Source organism: Moschus berezovskii, chromosome 3, assembly GCF_049115385.1.
Source record: "Moschus berezovskii isolate FMDL1 chromosome 3, NW_MosBer_1.0, whole genome shotgun sequence".
NCBI classification, from domain to species: domain Eukaryota; kingdom Metazoa; phylum Chordata; class Mammalia; order Artiodactyla; family Moschidae; genus Moschus; species Moschus berezovskii.
This window is the reverse complement of record NC_142462.1, coordinates 101404561-101410560: the sequence shown is the minus strand read 5'-3', so window position 1 is coordinate 101410560 and position 6000 is coordinate 101404561. Positions and strand designations below refer to the sequence as shown.

General features: G+C 53.5%; 1 protein-coding gene across 1 annotated transcript in view; it reads left to right on the top strand.

Moving 5' to 3' along the window:
* Window positions 1-1085: 1085 nt before the first annotated feature.
* The window catches only part of GRM8 (glutamate metabotropic receptor 8), a 923112-nt gene continuing 918197 nt past the window's right edge, over window positions 1086-6000 (top strand). The window contains exon 1 of the mRNA XM_055421210.2: window positions 1086-1206. The gene's annotated coding sequence lies outside the window, so the exon portion shown is untranslated. The remainder of the gene's footprint in view (window positions 1207-6000) is intronic.

Below are 6000 nucleotides of genomic sequence, written 5' to 3'. Positions count from 1 at the left end.
CTGGGCAGTGACTCGTGCGGGAGGGCCGCTGGGCCGTGGTCTTAGAGTCCAGTGGGCTTGCATCGGCTGGAAGCGAAGGGACTCCCCATTTCCCCTTGGGAACCCAGGAGCTGCAGGCGCGGGTCTCCAGGATTTTCCAGCCCCGCATCTGCAGCTGCTAGAATCACCTCAAAAGACGCCGGTCATCGTGCCGGCCCGCAACCCCTTATGCACAGGGCCGGCAGCCGGCGGGTCTTGGTCCCGGCTTGGGCTGCCGGGGCTCGATAGACTGCGCCGTGGAAGTCAAGGGCAGGGAGATGATCGCCCGCGCCGCCGGGCAGGACAAATCGCTGAGCGGCAGCGCGGCGCGAGCAAACTTTGCACGGGTAGCGCGCGGCTGGAGGCTTTACTTTGAGCATCCCCGACAGGAAAGCGTGGGGGCAGGACAGATGCCGTCTACCGTGTATTCTACACCGGGACCCTTTTCGGAGCGGCGTTGATGAAGGCGAGCCCGTGGCTCGCGGTCCCGACTTCGGGCTCCGGGTGGCCTTGGTGCGGCGCTTACCGCGGGGGTCCCGGGCTATTCTGGCATTCGGAGGCACTCAGCTCCTTCACAGTCAGATTCCTCCTTCCAGCCGCCCGCACTTCTTCCTACCCTCCCCGCCGCTATCCTCCCCCGCCCCGCCCCGCGTCTTTGGGTCCTCCCTTTTTCGTTGGGGGCGGGGCGGATGGGGTGTTTTTTAAAACATCAGATCTATTGACATTTCTGTTCCCCGCATCGCTGAGGACTGAGATGATGTAGCGCGGAGAGGGAATCCGCCGGCTGAGTGACCCTCTCCCTGCCCGCACCCGGGCAGCTCCGAGACACCGAAGTCCAGGGGCTCCCGCCCCTCGGAATTCCTCCTCCCGCTTCCCGAGGTGACTGGTTGGCGCGAAGCGATTGGCGATCCCGGGCGCGATCCCGGCCGCGGCTCCGCGCGCCGCGCGGGGTGAATGGCCGCAGGCGGAGGATCGGGAGGCGCGGCGCGCAGACCAATCGCGGCCGCCGGTGGGAGTATTTGTTATTCACATGGAAGAGACTTGGCGCCGGCAGGGCCAGCTCAGCCCCCTCAGCCCCGAGACCAGCCACAAGTGCGGCCGCGGTGCTCGCCTCGCGCGGCAGCGGCGCTGACATGGAGCGGCGGGCGCCCAGCGGGCTTTCTCACCGCGCCCTCTGCGGGGAGCAGGGTAAGACTCGCCGAGCAGTGGAAGGAGGAAAAGAGGAAAGCAAGTGCTTAACCACAGGAAGAAAAAAAAAAAAAAAAAAAAGCCCCCCACCCCTGAACTCTCCCCAAAGGCTGTGCTTGCGGAAAAAAAAGAAAATTGCCCCGTTTTTATTCCTCTTTACGTTTTTTCCCCCCAAACCATTCAGTGGCCAGGCAGGTGCACCGTCTCTTTCAGATCACTTTAGTGATCTGCTTTTCCAGCGTCCAAGTAGATGGCCTTGCGCACCCGGAGTCTGGGAGAGAACTAGTGGGTGGAGGTGACGGGAATGGGGGGGAGGTGAGGGAGAGTGGGCACCAGGGGGCGAGGGGCTGGCCGGGCATTGGAGCTTGATTGGGTGTTTGTTGATTTTACGTTGCAAAGAACAAGGCAGCTACCCCTCTTATCTTCCCGTGATTACATTCCAGTGAAGAGGTTCGGAAAAGAGGGAGGATTTAGCATGGAACTCCCGAGGCTTGTAGATGTGGTTCCCCAAAAGTTTAGTCGGCGAATGGGAGACTAAAGGGTGACGGGAAGGGGCAGGCGCGCCTAGAGAGCTCGGATGGGGCGCGCGGCGGCAGGATTGTAAAGCGTTCTTCCTCGGACTGCCTGCCCGGGTGACCTCCCGGACCTACCCCTGGCGGAATCCGGACTTGCCCCGCCGAGATGACGAGGTACCTCCGTTCTGCGAATGTAACGGGAGGGATTTCCGAAGTTACAGGCTTCCAGGATGAGTTGGGGTAACCCCAGCCCTCCGCCTTCTTGAGCGTGGGGCTGGATGAAGCTAACCGGGATCTAGGGATGATGAGGGGTCGCGTTAGAAGCCGGGTACTTGAGGCGTTCGTGGGACCCCACATCGCGACATAGGATACGTCTGCCTCGAGTTTGCATTCACTGAGTTAGCCCTGCGAGACTGGGATTCCACCCCCCCCCCACCCCTTTTGCGGCTTTCGGGAAAACATTGGAGTTCCGTGTCCTACTGGGGATGGCATGGGGCTGGGGTGGGGGGGAAGGAGGAAGGAATGGTCTCAGGGATCTTGAGTTTCTGAAGCAAAGGCGAGGCACCCGACAGCTCCTCCGAAGCACCTGCGGCCAGCGTGGCCCCAGTTTGGCACCGACCCGCGCGGGGCGTGGGTACTCTGGGTGCCAGGTGCGGCGGGGAGGAGGCGCTCCCTGCCCGGTCGCGCGCGGAACCTAGATTCCCCAGGCGCGCGGGGGGACTGGGGCGGCGCCGCGGGGAAGCCAGAGGAACCGGCTAGTTCTCCTGAGGCCCTGGCTCTATCCGGAGCCTGGTTCAACAGTCGAAGGAACTGAGAAGAAAAAGGAAGATGCGGCAGGGAAGAGGGGAGCGGGGGTGGGGTGAGAGGCTGCGGGCTGAGATCTCGGCAGAGGTAGAGAACCCTCTGAGCCGCACCGAGAGCAAGCCCAGCTGCTCAGCCAAACAGCTCGGAGATCCCTTGAGGTTCGTACAGTTGGTGAAAATATAACAGACCCTCTCTCTTCCACCCCCAGCGTCTGTCGAAGTCGCTCCCTTGGCGCAAATGAAATGCAGAAGGGTGTGCGAGTCACCCAACTGCGCAAGACCCCACCCCACACCCACCCCCCGCCCTCCAGGCTGCCCTGAAGAATTGGTTCCCTGGTGGCCCAAATTGCGGAGCCCAGGATCAGAGAGTACGTGAGCGCCTAGGAGGGTGGGGATGAAAACAGACCCACCCGCCAGCGGCAGAAGCCCCAAACCCTCAGACCCCGAAGTGAGTCCCGCTCGAGGAGGAGTCAATGCCCTATTTGCCATTTGGGGGTGATCCCTTCCCATAGACCTGACGGCGTGGGAGTCTCGCAAACACCCAAGAATAAGCTACCTTCTCGGCCACCACCGAGGTTGAATACAAATCCTGCCAACAGGCAAACTGGAAAACCGGGTTGGTGGTGTAGATACTGATAAGACACATCTTAACTGGAGAAATGCATTCCGATGATAGCTGCTGTTTTGCTTGAAAGAAAAAAATAAAAAAGAGAAGAAGAGCCACCAGCAGGTAGATCTTGGATAAACAGCTTATTGCACTTGACTGTAATTTCCATTTTCCGTTATGAAATTGTTTGTCAATAATTGCAAATGGCTACAGAAACCACTTTACTTTACCTCGGTCACTTGCTTGTGACTAATGCCCTGAAAGATCTCTGTCGGAGACAGAATCAGCTGCATGGAATTCATTACCTGGTTCTTGAAAATATGTGGTTTGATGATTTTGAAGAGAAAAGCCTTACCCATCAGGGAAAATGAAGTAAGGTTTTTTTTTAAATGCAGTTTTCTCATTTCAGAGTCAACTTACAGGTTGTATCATACTTGGGATAAAGACAAAGAAATCTTGCTTTTAAACCAGGGGTTTGGGGAGGAAGAGATGAGAGGAGGCTCCCAGCAGAGGATTTATCTGGAATAAAGAAACAGATGCTGAGAACACAGCTTTTTACTGTTATTCAGGCTCCATTTGTCCTATTTGGTTGGTGCTCACCAGTTCTGCCCTCCTGCTCCTTTTACAAATTATTACTACTTGAATAATTCTAAAAACATCTAATGCCAAAAGGAATAATAAAAGGACGAGTTGGCTCCAGTGAGTGCGGGAGAAAGTTAGAGGTCTGGAGAGATGTGCTCTTTTCAGAGTTGGCTGGGCAGGTTGCAGCTGCTGTGGGGCTTGTTTAATTGGTATTTGTGCAGCAAACAGCCCGCTGACATTCACACTGCCAGCAACATCACATGCCAGCCATTGTGGAAGAACTGTTCCACTGTCTTCAGAGCATGAGACACAGGACGCGGTACACATGTGCACACGGTAGCAATGATTTTTTCCCCCCTCCAGTTTCCTTTCTCATCCTCTTCCTCCTGTAGTTAGGATGCCCAACAGAAAGAGGACCTTGTTTTCATCCAGGGAGTTTGGTTGCGCTGTCCCAGTATCTTGAAATGGTTGCATGGGCTTATCTCTTAACTGGACCCACAGCAAAGATCTGGCCACATCTCCATGCCTGTTGAATAGGCTGGTGTTTTAAGGTTCAGGTAATTGCTGATGTTTTCTTGACAGGACCTGATTGGACATCACCAGACTCATGTAGTTTGCTCTGGTGGGGGCATGGTCACCTCAGGATGTTCTGGGAGAAATGGATGTAAATGGAGAGTCAGCTGGATTATAATGTTTCCATCCCAAGGGGGGGCGGGGTTCTGTCTGCTAAATTTAGGTTTGGATTTAGATTTAGAAATTTAGATTTGAACTTTTTCCGTTCCCTCCTTCTTCCCTCTTTCCATCCTTCCCTCCCTTTCTTTTCTTTCTTTCCTCCTCCCTCCCTTTCTCCCTTCCTTTCCTGCTTTCCCCTCTCCCTTCTTCCTCTTTTCTTTCTTAGCTCAGAGAGTTTTCTTTGATTTTCATTTCTACTTAGTACTTGAATTCAAGTTGTGATAACTCACTCCCTGACTGAGGACCTTGAGCACGGTGCATCCTTCTCCCAGGACCTGCCTTCCAGGTGGTGGGCGTTGCTGTGGGAGGGATTTGAGAGGCTCCAGACTCAGGGTCACTCCCTACTTTGGCTTGTTACAGTGTCAGTCCTAATCACTATTAGAGACATTTCTTTGATGAAGAAATTGTGGATCTCCTGGAAACAGTCTTATAAAATGCAGATGTTCCAGTTGGGGGATGACAAGTAATGCATCTTCAGGTTTTGATCCCTGTTGATGAATTTGCTCCCCACCCAGGGAGTAACAGGAGAACCAAGTCTTAAGATTTTGACCTGCAGAACACACACATCAGCCCTGAGGGAGGGGAGATCCAGGTCTGGGGGAGGAGGGAGCAGGTGTGCAGAAGTGGGGAGATGTAGGAGAGGCTGAAGAGGAGTATGTGCAAATTACTGGGCACATACTTTTCCAGGCAAAGGTGTATCTGCAGACAGAAGTCTTCTGGCTGTTTATTGGCCAACTTTTCCAGCGGTAAAAGCCTTAGTGGTAGAAGCTCTGCATCATATCCTGCATACAACTTAGGAAGGCTTCCTCTTGTCCTCTTCTCCCTGCAGAAGAATTTCTTGTCACCACCTTCTCCAGAATAACCCCTCTTGGATGCTCCAAGTGTCCATGAACTTCGGCTCTCCAGCCAGATGTTGATCTCCATTGACTTTCCTCTTAGGCCCTTCTTTCCAGTTTTCTTTTGATTCATTGGACACATGACTTGTTAAGGTCTGACCAGCCCTGTGTATGATGGAAAAGTGTTTTTTCTTTAGGTCTTCCAAGTCTTCTAAGCACAATACATCAGTAAACTATTTGAATTGTAGGACCGATTGTTAAAGAATAGAGTCCCTGTGCATTCTTATAGCACTTGGCAGTTTATGAAGTAGTTGGATATACATTGTATCATTTGATTTCAAAACCCTGGGAGGTGGCCAGAAATCATCTCTCAGTTTAGAAACAAACTGGTCCCAGGTTAGTGACTTACCTTGTGCCTTGGAGTGAGTGCTGGGGGGCACTTCTCAGACCCTAGGATGCCACACTCACAGTTCAAACCTTCAAATCAAGGTCAGCTGGCTTCATTCATGGTCTGCTGCACCCAAGGGTGTGAGGTAAGGGAAAGAAGGTAGAATCAGTCTATGTGAATTCGTGCCCAAGATTTTAGACATATTCATATAATCCTTCTGATTTTAGATTCCTTATATCCCCAGTGGAGACTGTGATCCCAGCTTCATTGGGTGTATCGTGCAGTGGAAATGAGATAACATATGTGAGGCTCCAGGCATGTTGTGTTTGAT